We start from the raw sequence: 17302 nt of genomic DNA, 5'->3' as shown, positions 1-17302 counted from the left end.
GCTCCATAGGTTTTATAAGACTGTGGCTTTTTGGGAGCAGATCGGCAGGCCTTTCTTCTGAGGTCCCTCTGGGTGAGTTTGAACCTGCCAACCTTTTAGTTAGTAGTTGAGCATTTAACCTTCTCACCACCCAGGGATTCCTGTAAACCCCAAAGTATTTACTATTGCCTGGGGAGTTTGGCAGGGATTGTCATTGAAGAATGGTGGCTGATTATCAGCACCAAGGAGTGGGAGCAATGGCCAATCACAATAACCAATGACAGACTGACACATGGACATACATATATGTAAAACATTAGAAATTCTCAGAAATACTTTAAGAACAGGAGTTCCAAAAAGGCCTGGATTTCCCACGAGGGTAGGGGAAGCATTAGAACTCCCTGGATTTGAGTATTGCTATTAATGGGATTGAAACTAGATTCAGAGGCTTGGGATATTTGAGACATTCATTTATATTAAAGGCCTCGCTGACACAAGTTATAGAGAGATTTTACAAGTCCTGTCAAATAAATTTCTTGTTTTTTTATTCCGCTCAGTTTTACATTTGTATTTGAATAAAACCAAAACAAACCCAGTGCCGTCAAGTCGATTCCAACTCATAGCGACCCTATAGGACAGAGTAGAACTGCCCCATAGAGTTTCCAAGGAGCGCCTGGCAGATTCGAACTGCTGACCCTTTGGTTAGCAGCTGTAGCACTTAACCACTACGCCACCAGGGTTTCCTATATTTGAATACACCTTAATAATTCTCTATGTTCAAACAAATATACTTTGATGAATATCACAACCAGGCAGATTTTATCTTGGGAATAATATATTTTGATTACACAGCTCAGGCTCTGTCTGCTCGGTAGAAAAAATGCACGTGAGTATTTCTCTCCATCTCTCTGTTTCTCTCTCATTCCTTTCCCCTGTTAAAGATTTGGAGGGGTTCAAAATACTTTAGCTCTGTATTAGCTTGTTTGCGTGCATGTACGTATTTGTTCATTCATCCAGAAAAGACTAGGTGTTAGGTACTGAGGATATTTTCAAGTTAGGATAACTGCAATGGGCAGGCAATTGGTAATTTCTGTTATACTTTGTGTAATTTTCTGCATCTATTTGCAATAAGTAGTCATTATTATCATAATTATCATAATAGCAAATTCACCTTATGTCTTCTATCTCATTAATACCTCTGACAGGGACACATATCAGAAGTAACTTATTTTAAAACACCTCCCTTCTAATGAAATTTTCTCCTCCCTTCTTTAATCCACTTTGATGAACACATTACGTGCAATTAGAACACCATACTGTAGAGGGTTTAAAAGAAAAAAAAATTACATTAATTTACCAAATATCCTCAAAATCATTATGACATATTCTGGAAGAGTACCTGGGAAAATCTGAAAGCTTATTCCACAATAATTATAAGAGGCATGAGTTTTGTTTACTAAAAATGAGTATTCACATGATCCTAAAGAATTATTTACAGGGTTTATGTTTCTTAAGAAGACTAACAAATCTTCATTATATGAGGCAGTTAATTCTTTCCTGAAAAATTATTCTCCAAAATTGAAATATTTGGAAGGCTCTTAGAAGAAGAAACTCAAAGTAAGGTAATCATGCCAAAATCAAAAACCAAACTCGTTGCTATCCAGTCAATTCTGACTCATAATGACCCTATAGGACAGAGTAGAACTGCCCCACAGGGTTTCCAAGGAGCGCCTGGTGGATTCAAACTTCCCACCTTTTGGTTAGCAGCCAAGCTCTTCACCACTGCACCACCAGGGCTCTGAGGTAATCATATGCAGTGAAATTTTTTTTAATTATATGTTTTAAAATGAATTTTCTAAATCATATGAGCATATAGTCATTTCATAGTTCATCTTTACATTTGGAAGCATTTATTTATTCACATAAATACACACACATATATATATTTAGTATCAAAATTTGATATATATTGATTTAGAAGATAATACTTCTAAATTAATACTTTTATATTTTCCTAATTCCATTTATTACCATTACACAATTCACAATTTTAAACAATCCCACATATTTAGATACAATATCTCTATATATCACCACTTTCTCTTCAATCACCAGTATATACATGTATATATGTGTACACATACATGCAATTTTACAAATATTTGTAAAAAATCAAAAAACTTTTAAACATAAGTAAATTTTCTAGTTATTCTTTGTCATTAATTTCCAAATTACTTTTTTTGGATTCAAAGAAGATGAGTTATGAGTTATGTAGTACCAATTCTTTGCAATTTGTTGAAACAAAACTTAAGGAAATATCACAGTTTTCATGAGTGTTCCATGTGTTTTTAAAAAACAAAGGTGATGTAAACTTTTACCTAAAGCGCAATCAAAAAAAAAAAGGAGTATTCTACCATACATGAGTATACAATTTTATACATGTCAATAGACCAACATTGTTAATTGTGCTTTTCAAATCTTCTACAGCTTTGTCTGAATGAACTCTACGTTAATGAAAGAAATCTGTTGAAATTCCCCACCATGATAGTGATCTCCATGTAGATCTCTTAATCTTTGCTTTGTATAGTTTGAGGCTATTTTATCAAATGTATATAGACATAGAAATGTAACTTCTTGGTGCGTTGAACCTTTTTTCATTATATAGTAACTAAAAAAAAACAGTATCCCTGAAAAGATTTTTGTTTTGATCTTAAAGCCCTTTGCTTTATATCAGCTTTCCTTTGCTTGGAATATGTTTTTTCATCGTTTGATTTTTTATATTTTGGTGTCCTTACATTTTGCATGTTTCCTGGCTGGATAGAATGATGGAATGGTCTCCTAAAGACACAATTACGGTGCCAGCTAGGTGGCAATACCTTGCAGGGTTGGAACAATGTTCTCCAGGAGGCTGTATACGCTCTAAACCAGCGTCCAATATATGGCGCTGTTTCTCGCATAGCAAGGATTCATGGGTCCAGAAGTCAAGGGGTGGAAATGGGAGTGGTGCCACTCACTATTACCCTAGTGACCCACTTGCAAGATTTTTGCTTCCTGTCCCCGCAACCTTATGCTCTGCAGGCCTAGAGGTCTTAGTTCCAAAGCGAGGAATGTTCCCACCTGGAGTCACTTCACTGATTCCATTGAACTGGAAGCTAAGAATGCCACTTGACCGCTTTGGGCTTCTTATGCCTCTGCATCAACAGGCAAAGAAGGGAGATACCATATTGGCTGGTGTGATTGATCCAGATTACCAAGAGGAAATCGGATTGATATTATATAGTGGAGGTAAAGAAAAGTATGTCCGGAATGCAGGAGATTCTTTGGGGCGTCTCTTAGTGCTACCATGTCCTGTGATTCAAGTCAATGAAAAACTATACCAACCCAATTCCGACATGACTGCTAATGGCCCAGACCCTCAGGAATGAAGATTTGGGTTACCCCACCAGGCAAAGAACCATGACTAGCTGAGGCGCTTGCTGAGGGCAAAGGGAATACAGAATGGGTGGTAGAAGAAGGCAGTTCTAAATACCAGTTATGGTCAAGTGATCAATTGCAGAAACGAGGACTGTAATTGCTATGAGTATTTCTGCTTTGTATGTGTGCATCAGATATTTTTGTTTTCTTCACTTATAAAATATAAGATGTAAACGGGGCTAGTGCATTTTTGGTCTACAGGTGTTAGTTGTATCATGTTAGGCGCAAGTATAACTTTGTAATTGTGTTTATTCAAGGATTATGTATGGTTTGGGGAGATGTGTATAGATGCCAAGGTGACAAGGGGTGGACTGTGATGGTTAAGATTGTGTGTCAACTTGGCTGGGCCCTGATTTGGCAGTTGTGTAATGTTGTGATCACTTTCCTGTTGAAATCTGATATGTGATCACCCCGAAGATGGAATCTGCTGAGTGGTACCGGTGGTGGTGGGGCCTGTGGCAGCTTACCGTCCCCTCAGCCTTCATCTTTCACCTTCCACTGCCTACTTCCTTCCTGCTTGCCTTCCAAAGATTGTTGCCTTGTTCTAGATTCAGCGGCTGTCTCTTGTCTGACCTCTGGAACTTGGGACTTGAGCTAGCAGCTTACCTGTCTGTCTTGAGATTCGCAGATCTTCACGGCCTGAGAGCAAGAGTCCTACTTCCTGACCTACCTATCTTGGGTTCACCAGCCCCTGCAGCTAAGTGACTCATGAGAAACCTTGCAGTCTTGCCTGCTGACCTTGGGGATTCCTCGACTGGCACAACCGGTGAGCAGGATACCTGTTCTCCAACCTGCTCATCTTGGGTTCACCAGCCCCTGCAGCTAAGTGACTCATGAGAAACCTTGCAGTCTTGCCTGCTGACCTTGGGGATTCCTCGACTGGCACAACCGGTGAGCAGGATACCTGTTCTCCAACCTGCTCATCTTGGGTTCACCAGCTTCTGCGGCTCTGTGAATTGGGAAAGGACTCTATCCTTATCCAAGGACTTGGGACGTTCCAATCCCTACAATTGCATGAGCTGTTTCCTTAATATAAATCCCTCTCTATATATTTGTACACATTACTGGTTTTGCTTCTCTAGAGAACCCAGCCTAAGACAACATATATACCTGGGTTTTTTCTTAGTCTATTTTGAAACCTTTGATTTTTAACTGAAGTTTTTGTAGCAATTTTTATATCTTTAAAAAAATTTTATTGTGCTTTAGGTGAAGGTTTACAGTGCAAATTAGTTTCTCGTTCAAAAATTTATATACAAATTGTTTTGTGACATTGTTTGCCATCCCTGCAATGTGTCAGCACTCCCCCTTTCCACTCTGGGTTCCCCTTGTCCATTCATCTAGTTTTCCTAACCCTTCCTGCTTTCTTGTCTTTGCTTTTGTGCAGGTGTTGCCTATTAGATCTGGTATATTTGGTTGGACTAAGAAGCATGTTCCACACGTTATAGTTTTTTTTTTTTTTTTTTTAATAGGCTTGTTCCTGGTGGCACAGTGGTTAACAGCTTGGTTGCTAACTAAAAGATCAGTAGTTTGAATCCCACCAGCTGCTTCTATGGGGCAGTTCAACTCTGTCGTATAGGGTCACTATGAGTCATAATTGACTCAAGGGCAACAGGTTTGGTTTTAATCTTTGGCTGAAAGGTAGGCTTTGAGAGTGGCTTCAGTTCTGAGTTAGCAGGGTGTCCGGGGGCTTTCTGTCAGACCAGTAAGTCTAGTCTTTTTTGTGAATATGAATTTTGTTCTACATTTTTCTCTCGCTGTGTCTGGAACTCTCTATTATGATCCCTGTCAGAGTAGTTGTGAGTGGTAGCCAGGCACCATCTAGTTCTGGGCTTAGGCTGGTGGAGGGCGTGGTGAAATTTTTTTACCTTTGGATTTATTCCTACCATCCTATGTGCTTTGAGCTTTTCTCAGTTTTTCATTTTTTTTCTTCTTCCTCTTCTCTTAGCTTCTTTTGAATTCCTTTTTCCCTCTTCTTATTCATTGTTTTCCTCAACTGGTTTAATAGTAATACACTCTATGACTTATTCTTTACCCTAGCTATCCTGAAATTCTTAAGTTATTTACTGTCATTGTCCTGCACATTAAAAGCAATGTAGAATTCTTTTGTTCCAGTAATCCACCCTGAACATATATGCCATTTTTATCTAGTTTTTCAGTTTAAGTCTATTTGCACCACAAATGAGACATTATTTTTGTTGTTTTATACAGCCAGGAGCCCTGGTAGTACAGTGGTTAAGCATTTGGCTGCTAACCAAAAGGTCGGCAGTTTGAATCCACCAGACACTTCTTGGAAACCCTATGGGGCAGTTCTACTTTGTCCTGTATGGTCATTATGAGTTGGAATCAACTTGATGGGTTTGGTTTTGTTTTTTTTTTTTGGTTGTTATACAGTCAAAATTTGTTTGATTTATCCACATATTTAGCCAGTGTCTTTGCATACCATATAACATTCCTCTGCCATCTCACAACTTCCATGTGGGCTTTCTATTTTTCTCCCTGAAATACGTCCTCAGAGGTTCTTAAGCCAAAAAACAAAAACAAAACAAAAAAACAAACTCACTGCTGTCAAGTCATTTCCAACTCATGGATTGTCCTTGGGCGAAGGTATTTATTTGGCAGTCAGCTCTCTCAGTTTTTATTCATCTGCAAATGTCTTTACTTCACCCTCACTCTGGTAAGATAGCTTCACTGGGTTTACAATTTTACATTTATAGATACTTTCTCTCAACTTATTGAAGATGTATTTTCCTTCTCTTTTGGCTTCCATTATAGTTGAGAATTCAGCTGTTAGCCTTATTGTCATTCTTTCAGGAACGTGTTTTTTCTTTCTGGCTACTTTTAAGGTCTCTTCTTTTTCTTTCTTGTTCTGAAGTTTCTTTATGGTGAGTCTAGTGATAGATTTGTATTTATTTATATTTGTTTATTTTTTCTTTTTTTAGAATTAGTGGATTTAACGAGTATTTCTTTTTAATGTTGTGTATGTCCTATTATCTGTATTAATGTATTAATGTTGTGTATGTCCTATTATCTGTATTATCCCCTTTTGGAATACTAAGTGTATGTTAAAACTTAACACTGCATTTTGTATGTCTTTTAATTTTTATTTCTCATTTCCTATCTCCTTGTCTTTCTGGACTATATTCCTGGTATTTTATTCATATCTATTTTTCAGTTCCCTAATTCTGCCTTCCCACCATCCATCTGTCACTTTGTCAGACAGTGGTGGCTTGCATGTTGCTGTGATACTGGAAGCTGTATCACAGGTATTTCAAATATCAGCAGGGCCACAAGTTTCAGTGCAGTTCCCAGACTAAGACAGACTAGGAAAAAAGGCCTGGAGATCTACTTCTGAAAATTAGTCAGTGGAAACCTTGTGAATTACAACAGAACATTGTCCAACTAGCTTGCTTTAGACATGCCATCAGGAGGGATCAATCACTGGAGGAGGACATCAGATTTAGTGACATAGAGGGCCGGTGAGGGTGAGAGAAACCCTAGGTGAAATGGATTAACACGATGGCCTCAGTGATTGACTCAAACATGCCAGCAATTGTAAGGATAATGTAGGACTGAGCAAAGCTTTGTCATGTTTTACATAAAGTTGCCATAAGTCAGAGTCAGTTGACTGGATGACAGATATCTATCTATCATCTATCTATCTATCTATCTATCTATCTATCTATCTATCTATCTATCTATCTATCTATCTATCTATCTACCTACCTATCTATCTATCTATCTATCTATCTATCTGTCTATCTATCATCTATCTACTTCTCTCCTTAGCTATATCTCATTTGCTGTTTAATTTTTTACTTAATATTTTATTTTAATATTTATTATTTCATTCCTAGAAGATCTGTTTATCTCCTTTGTAAATCTCCTTGTGCCCTGATTATATTTTCAAGCTTCTCTTTTATTTCTTTTATTAAATATTATTATATTGTGTGTGATATATTTAATATCAGAGTTCATTTTGAATTTTTTCTCTGTTGAATTTTATTTCTCCTACTTTATTTCCTTCTCTGTTTTGTAATTATTGGCAGTTAACTGCTCATTTTTCTCTGAGACCTGGGTTGAACTTGATCTCCTACAGAGATTTGCATTTGATTCTGTCAGTGCCAGGTGATGCTAACGTTCCGGTACAATTTAAATGAAATTCTCCCTATGAGAACTTTTTGAATTACCCGGTTAGAGTGAATTCAGATCTTAAATGCATAACTTGGTATTATGAAATTTCAAAGAAAAATTTTTTTCCTCCACTTGATGCTAGACCCGTGATAGGAAAATTTCCTTACCATCCCCTTTTGCATGGCACGGTTTATTTATAATTCTCATTTATAATGTGAATGTAGCCCTTTAAGGGTCCTAGATCAGTGGGGTCATCTCTATAGGGTCGCTATGTGTCGGAATCGACTCAACGGCAAGAGGTTTGGTTTTTTGGTTTACCTTGGGTATACCCAGGGTTTTATCTCCTCTCTCTCACTCTCCCACTCACCATATCATAATGGAAACTCAGGGTAGCCAGAGGTGGGTGATAATCTTCAAGACAAAAGCTAGCTTTGGGGCTTGCTTACCTGCTACTATTTCCTGGTCTTATTCATTTGGGGGGCTTTGGGGACTTCTTGATTTCCTGAAAGTTCAGCAATGCATTTATAAGTGTTTTAAAATTTGTTAAACATATATATGTATTATATGTATATATTATTATTTTATCTCCTGTTTTGAGAGATATTTTTTGTGACCAAAATACCATATTATTAGAAACAAGGGCACCTGAACATATTCTTTAAAGAAAAAAATGACTTGCTGAATTTTGAGAGCTTTTCATAGAAGATAAATTTGATTTAATAGTTTAGGCATGTTATTAAAACTCATGGAAGCTATCAACATGAAAAAATATCAGAAACAGATGAGAGCCATTCTTTTCAAACTGGAATAACGGCACACAAAATGCCCATAAGATGTGCATACATTATTTGTTTTAAATGTAGGTAACATTAGACAAAGTAAAAATGAGAATAAATGTATCAAACTTTTTTTAAATTAATCTTTGATGTTAAAGGAGCATTACTACCTCCAGTCAATAATTCTGAGAACCTCTTACAGGAATATAGCTTCCGCAACAGTAACACGCGATGATAAACTTGATTTACCAGTATTTTATTTTGTGTTGCTGGCTAACAGCCACAGAGTCACATGCCAAATAAAAAGTACTCAGTTCTCTAGAGGATGATGAAGTTGGATCTGCTATTATGAAACTTGCAGACTCTGAAATGAGAAGGGAAACACGAACAGAGACACGAACAGAGTTAAAAAGGAAATAATTTCATCAGGAAACCCTACTCTTCTTCATTCAAGTCTCTACACAGCTGCAGGAAAATCAAGGAGCACCAGGGGCAAGTTAAAGCAGGAGGCTTCCCCTGACCCCATGGTATTATATATACAGATAGTCACTGACTTACGATGTATTCAAGTTGTGAAGAACTGCACTTAAAACCGTCAGTGCATCTGGAACGGTGCATCTTCCTGGGAGGAAATTACAGGAAAATGTATGCAGGAGATGTGGAAAAAACTACTGAGTTATGTGAATATGCTCCATTTGATCAGGATAATATGATGGAAGAGATGGTGGAAAAATCTCCTGTATGGCAAGAACGCTGAATTTTGAACTCAATATCGTTGATGTGGCTGCTCATAGGTCATGAAGAAGGAAATTGACAGATCAAGACTTAATGGATTTTGAAGAGGAAAGAAATGCTGAAGAAATAAATAATGGGGAAGAGGAAGGAGAGAAGTTGTGAAAATATTTTACAGTAAAAGGGTTAGCTGGAGTTTTTCTAAACTTAACCAGGGGCTTCAGTTACTTGAAAATATGGACTCAAATGCTGATCACTTTGCTAAAGTCAATAGGCAGATTCAGGAAGCAGTGAGATATTACTGCATAGTATATGAAGAAAAAAAGAAAAGGACCATATAAACAACTATCAATAATTTTCTGACTAAAAATGCCATCCCCATTCCCAGGGATAATCCAGATAGTCCAGAACCTTCCACAAATGGAGTTATTTCTGCAACTAACAGAATACCAACACCATCCAACTCTTCCTTGTTGTTGGTTTTTATGATTTGTGCATTGTTCATGTACGTATGTATGTGCTAAAATATATCTATGAGTTTACCTGTAATGTTTCCAACCCCAAGGGCAAATAAAGATTAGATTAGTAAAGACACTAAAATAAAAGGCAATAATAATGAAAACTAAAAAAAAAAAAGTATTCAACTTACATCAGAACAGACTCATGATGGATTCATTGGAACAGAACCCCATGATAAGTCAGGGACTTCCTGTGTTAGAAAAAAAATCAGATAATTTGTACTCTCAAAAACCTCTGAGAATTTTTTTCTTTCACAATGACAGGGATTTGAATATTTATCAGGATGGAAAACTCTAAATGATGTGGATCCCTCTTGTTCCCAACTAACCCCCAAGGATTGATCTCATGTAATTTTTCTTTTATAAATGATCTGATGGAAACTAACTTCAAAGAAATAACCATATTTATAGATGACATTATGCTCTTCTAGGTAAAAAATTGCCTGGATGTTGGGATAAATAGTAGGGAGAGATTATGAGCCTGTTGGGCCAGACAGAAAATCGTAGAGGAATTTTAGAAATAATGCGTCAAAAGTAGAGGATTTTGGAAAACAACTTAAACTAGACCTTGAGTAATGCAAGCATTTAAGCACTATGCTACTATTTGAAAAGTTGGAGGCTTGAGTCCACTCAGAGGTGTCTTGGAAGAAAGAACTGGCAACCTGTCAAACTAGATGGAAAATGGTCTTTATGGTCCTCCAGTTACTTATTATAAAATATAAAATGCTCGGCAGTCCTGAGCACCCTACCACCTAAAGCCAAATAGTTAAACAAAAGCTTTGTATCATTGGAATTGGAAAGAACAAGGATGGCGTTTCACATAAGCAGGGTAGACAGGTGTTTGGTTTGCAGAGCACCAGGAAGTTCTCCCTATCCCAAAATATCTTCCTATTACCAATATGCATGCACTCTGTACTATCAGAAGGGAGATTTTACTACTAGAGATCTACAAAAAATGTGTAATGCTTCTGCAGAAACACTTATACATTCAAACCCTCTTTGAAATTATGCATTTACCCTTATCTGTCAAAATCTGGATTTAAATTCTATGTGGAAAGTGGGGAAAAGCATCTGAAATTCAGACAGAGGCAGAGAGATTAGTGGCAGCAGTAAGAAGATAGAATTGAAAAGGCCTTTCAGATCCCCAGATTAACACAATTCACATAGCAAATAAGAAGAAGGAACATGAGAATGTGGAGTCAGAAGTGTAATTGCTGGGAGGCAATGAACAGACAACCAATTAGGCCCACAATTGTACCAAGTAGTTCTGACCTTGGCAGCTGATGCTGGGCGTAGAGATGACATATATAGATTTCCGACCCTGGAGGGCATAGAGGCAGGACTGTGTACAAAGAGCCTCAGGACAGCAAAAGGGTTAATTAGACAGGCTGACAGAGACATTATCAAGGGCTGGACTGACATTGAAAAAAGGTTAGTAAGAGAATTTCAAATGAGAAAATAAGAAATGGGTGTTGGAGAGAAATCTGGCCTATGGTTTCTCCAAACCAGAGGTTTGTAAAACTTCTGGTTTCAGGAGCCCTTTATACTACTAAAAATTATTGGAGACCTGCTAAAGCTTTTATTTCTGTGGGTGGTATCTATTGATATTTATCATATTAGAAATTACAACTAAAAAATGTAAAAAAGAGATTTCTTAATTCATTTAAAAATAACAGTAATAAACCCAACTCAAGTTAACACAAATAACTTATTTTTATGAACAATTGCTAACTTTATTAAAACAAAAATAATTGGTGGGAAGACCAACATTGTTTTACATTTTAAAAATCTAATGTCTGGCTAAATAGGATGCAGTTAGATTCTCATGTCTCTTTCTGAATTCAGTCTGTTGCAGCATATTGTTTTTGTAGAAGAATATTAAGAAAATCTGGGCACATATAGATATGTATTTGGAAAAGAGAGGAATATTATAACTTTTTTCAAGTAACTGTCAATATTCATCTTTAATATTACACCAAAACACAAGCTGTGTTAGTTCCCTGAAACTTGGTTGCTATGTTGAATCTGAAACTAAATTAATGAATTTTTCATTTTCTATTACATTAAACCCCCCTGTGTCTGTCAGTTTGTTCTACTGTGGGGGCTTGCGTGTTGCTGTGCTGCTGGAAGCTACGCCACGGGTATTCAAATACCAGCAGGGTCACCCATGGTGGACAGGTTTCAGCTGAGCTTTCAGACTAAGATAGATTAAGAAGAAGGACCGGCAGTCTATTTCTGAAAAGATTTAACCAGTGAAAACCTTATGAATAGCAGTGGAACATTGATATAGTGGCAGAAGATGAGCCCCTCAAAATATGACTGGGGAAGAGTTGCCTCCTCAAAGTAGAGTTGACCTTCATGACGTGAATGGAGGCATGCTTTCAGAACCTTCATTTGCTGATGTGACACAACTCAAAATAAGAAGAAACAGCTGCAAACATCCATTAATAATCAAAACCTGGAATGTACAAAATATGAATCTAGGAAAATTGGAAGTCATCAAAAATGAAACGGAACTCATAAACATTGATATCCTAGGTATTAGTGAGCTAAAATGGACTGGTATTGGCCATTTTGCATCAGGTAATCATATGGTCTTCTATGCTGGGAACGACAACTTGAACAGAAATGACACTGCATTCATCGTCAAAAGAACATTTCAAGATCTGTTCTGAAGTACAATGCCATCAGTGATAGGATAATATCCATACACTGACAAGGAAGACCGGTTAATACAACTATTATTCAAATTTACACACCAACCACTAAGGCCAAAGATGAAGAAATGGAAGATTTTTTTTACCAACTTCTGCAGTCTGAAATTGATTGAACATTCAATAAGCATACATTCATAATTACTAGAGACTGGAATGTGAAAGTTGGAAACAAAGAAGAAGGGTTGGTAGCTGGAAAATATGGCCTTGTTGATAGAAACAATGCCAGAGATTGCATGATAGAATTTTGCAAGACCAACGACTTTTTCATTGCAAACACCTTTTTTTAAACAACATAAACAGTGACTATACATGTAGACCTTGTTAGATGGAATACACAGGAATCAAATCAACTACATCTGGGGGAAGAGACTATGGAAAAGCTCAATATCATTAGTCACAATAAGGCCTGGGGCTGACTGTAGAACAGACCATCAATTGCTCATATGCAAATTCAAGTTGAAACTGAGGAAAATTAGAACAAGTTGACAACAACCAAAGTATGACCTTGAGTATATCCCACTTGAATTTAGAGACCATCTCAAAAATAGATTTGACGTGTTGAACACTAATGACTGAAGACCACATGAGTTGTGAAATGACATCAAGGACATCATACATAAAGAAAACAAGAGGTCATTAAAAAGACAGGAAAAAAAGAAAAGACCAAAATGGATGTCAGAAGAGACTCTGAAACTTGCTCTTGAACGTCAAGTAGCTAAAGCGAAAGGAAGAAATGATGAAATAAAAGAGTCGAACAGAAAATTTCAAAGGGCGGCTCAAGAAGTCAAAGTTAAGTATTATAATGACATGTGCAAAAACCTGGAGATGGAAAACCAAAAGGGAAGAACACGTTCTGCATTTCTCAAGCTGAAGGAACAGAAGAGAAAATTCAAGCCTTGAGTTACAATATTGAAGGATTCTTTGGGGGAAATATTAAAAGACTCAGGAAACATCAAAAGAAGATGGAAGGAATACACAGAGTCACTACACCAAAGCGAATTGGTCGACGTTTAACCATTTCAGGAGGTAGCGTATGAATAGGAACCAATGGTACTGAAGGAAGAATTTCAAGCTGCACTGAAGGCATTGGCTAAAAACAAGGCTTCAGGAATTGACATAATGTCAATTGAGATGTTTCAACAAATGCCTGCAGCACTGGAAGTACTCTTCTATGCCAAGAAATTGGGAAGACAGCTAACCAACCAACTGGAAGAGATCTAGATTTATGTCTCTTCCCAAGAAAGGTGATCCCACTGAATGTGGAAATTATTGAACAATATGATTAATATTACATGACAGTAAAATTTTGTGGAAGATCATTTAGAAGTGGCTGCAGCAGTATATCAACAAGGAATTGCCAGAAATTGAAGCTAGATTCAGAAAAGGACATGGAACCAGGGTTATCATTGCTGATGACAGATGGATCCTGGCTGAAAGCAGAGAATACCAGAAAGATATTACCTGTTTTATTGACTATGCAAAGGCATTTGACTGTGTGGATCATAACAAATTATGGACAACATTGTGAAGAATGGGAATTCCAGAAGACTTAATTGTGCTCATGAGGACCTGTACCTAGATCAAGAGGTAGTTGTTCGAACAGAAATAAGGGAATACTGCATGGTTTAAAGTCAGGAAAGGTGTAACTCAAGGTTATATCCTTTAACCACACCTATTCAACCTTTTTGCTGAGCAAATAATCCAAGAAGCTGGACTATGTTAATAAGAACATAGCATCAGGATTGGAGGAAGACTCATCAACAACCTGTGTTGTGCAGATGACACAACCTTTCTTGCTGCAAGTGAAGAGGACTTGAAGCAGTTATTGATGAAGATCAAAGACCACAGCCTTCAGTATGGATTGCACCTCAACATAAAGAAAACAAAAATCCTCACAACTGGACCAATAAGTAATATCATGACAAACGGGGAAAAGATTTATGTTGCCAAGGATTTCATTTAACTAGGATCCACAATCAATGCCCATGGAAGCGGCAGTCAAGAAATCAAAAGATGCAATGCATTGGGCAAATCTCCTGCAAAAGACCTCTTTAAAGTGTTGAAAAGCAAAGATATCACCTTTAAGACTAAGGTGTGCCTAACCCAAGCCATGGTGTTTTCTGTCGCCTTCTATGCATGTGAAAGCTGGATGATGAATAAGGAAGACAGAAAAAGAATTGTTGCCTTTGAATTATGGTGCTGGGGAAGAATATTGAAGATACTATGATCTACCAAAAGAATGAACAAATCTGTCTTGGAAGAAGTACAACCACGATGCTCCTTAGAAACAAAGATGGCAAGACTACGTCTCACAAACTTTGGACATGTTGTCTGGAGGGATCATTCCTTGGAGAAGGACATCATGTTTGGTAAAGTAGAGTGTCAGCAAAAAAGAGGAAGACCCTCAACAAGATGGATTGACACAGTGGCTGCAACAATGAGTTTAGCATAACAACGATGGTGAGGATGATGCAGGAGCAGGCAGTGTTCCATTCTGTTGTACATAAGGGCGCTATGAATCGAAACCAACTCGATGGCACCTAATAACAACATTACCTTAAAATCTATTGGCCTATCTTGTACTGACTTTGTTTATTTTAGAGAAAATGTCTGCCAAATACATAATCTTGAATAACCATAGATAAGCTCTCAGTTGTCCCTAAAATGGCAAAATGGCGTTCTTAAGAATTTTCAGCTTCTGGACACGATAGAGTTATAGGGACTGAATTTACCCTCCTACTGAAAACAACAAAAAACTGGGCAAAGTATTTAAACAGCACTTTTTAACACTTAAGAAAATGATCCCTGAGAGAGGGACAGCAAATGATGTGCTTCTACAATACTCCAGCTTCTCGCCTTGAGAGAGCTCCCACGTCATGTTGCAGTGAGAGCAAACCAAGGCAGAGTCCATAAACAGATCCAAATTTAGGGGATGGAGCTGAGAGTTCGGGCAGAACCAGGCAGCAAGAGTTCACGGAACAGAGTGCAGGAAAGGAGAGAGCTTCATAGAGAAAGAAACCTGGAGGTCTGTAGGAATTCCCCCAGAAGTCTTCAACAGCCTACTGATCAATGCATGCATGTAAAGGAACTACCCAAGGTCAGGAAAAAAATTACCTGAAAAGATGAACGGTAACAGCGCTATGATCATTCTTGTCTGTGTCCTGGGGTGAACATACATATACATTTCTTTGGGCAAATGCCTAGGAATAAAATCGTTGGTCCATACAGTATGTACATATTCACCTTTAGTTTTACACTAGTTTATGCTCGCACCAATGGTTCCAGTTTTTCACATCCTCTTTGATGCTTATGTCATGTATTGTTTTTATTTGAAACGTTGTGGTGGGTGTATATTATCCCTTTTGGTTTTAATTTGCACTTCCCTGATTACTATGGAATTGAGTCCTTTTTATATGTTCATTGGCTTTGTTCGTATAGCCATTGTGGTATAACTAATCATTCAAATAACTTTGTAAAGAAAACCATTTCTTGTTACATTGAATCAATAGCTCTGCCTCCCCCAGTTAGAAAGAATACACTCAACATCAAACCTTAAAGGAAATTCCTTGTCACAGTTGTTTGAGAATCTTGGGAGTATTCCACTGAAGCTCTGAAATTAAAAACAAAAAACTAAGAAAGAAACAAAAATCACTATTTAATAAGTGGCTTTGGAAAGTCTTCATTGATTGCACTGACTGGAAATACTTCGCTAAACTAAGTATGCTCAAGTTTGAACTAGCCAGTGGGTTGTGATCAGATCTAAAAATGAACCTAGTGGCAAGGCTCTCCCTCCACGGACTCACAGGGAAGGCGTGCTACTTCCCACGTTGTGTTAGACAAAATCACCTAACAAAGTGAGACACTTAGCTAAGTGGAGTGGAAGATGCTATCCTATGATGCTGGGAAATTTTCTCTTGACAAAGTTAGAACAAACTGATGATCTCTGTCAACTTTATAAATAACATTTCTATGTAAAAAAAATAAGACTACATCGAAGGGGGCATCTGGGTATACAAAAATAGACTGCACATGGCCCAGTGAGAATTAGCTATCATGAAAGCACTTGCTAATTTTTTTCTTTGGTGTTGTCATTCCTAAAATACCACCACCACCTGAAGCCTTACAGTTGACTTTTCTCAAGTAACTGGTTTAAATGTTTAAAAAAAAAAAAAATTCTGTGGGTGTCTAAATAAGCCAAAAGCATAATCCCAATTAATGCAAATAGTTTGTAAGTCACAGTAGCCCTGACAAAAATGCTAACTAAAGGGTATCATTAGCCATTCTACCTCACCCCTTCACTGAAGCGCAGAGCCGGTGAAGACTCCCACATAAAACAGAATATCACGAAGTCGGTAGAAATGAAACAGCTTCCTCCCCTTGATACACCTGCTGCTTAGATTGTGTAGTATTCGTTTTGATGGGACCCATAATTGCCCATTGTGATTCCTTATTTTTAGAGAATGTTAAAATAACTAATGAATTATATACCTAAGGGATTATTTTGAAAAAGAGGAAGAGACTGTCCGGATTATGTCCCTTCATGAAAAATATCATGGGCGGAATCATTTAAGTTTCAGATTTTCCTTATATATCATCTTTGTGTTTTCATTTTTGTAATTTAAGTAAATAATATGAGCACTGATTCAAAGAGCAGACATCTCAGGCTACTGCTGGTGATAGGGAAGTTGGCATGCTCTAGCTATAGAGTTGGCTGATTGAGCACTAAATTGTAGTTGTTTTATATCAAAAACAGAAATGTTTATGCGTGATAACTAAAAATCACACATCAATAGAAGGTCTTCTTACATCACTGCTTTATTCTTTATAATTACGAAACCAAAAAAAAAAAACAAACTTGTTGCTGTCTAGTTGATTTCGACTCATAGGGACACCACAGGACAGAGTAGAACTGCCCCCATAGGGTTTCCAAGGAGTGACTGGTGGATTCACACTGCTGAACTTTTAGTTAGCAGCC

This window comes from Loxodonta africana, chromosome 1 (genome assembly GCF_030014295.1).
Source record: "Loxodonta africana isolate mLoxAfr1 chromosome 1, mLoxAfr1.hap2, whole genome shotgun sequence".
Classification (NCBI taxonomy): Eukaryota; Metazoa; Chordata; class Mammalia; order Proboscidea; family Elephantidae; genus Loxodonta; species Loxodonta africana.
The sequence above is the reverse complement of the archived record's forward strand: the minus strand, read 5'-3'. Positions refer to the sequence as shown.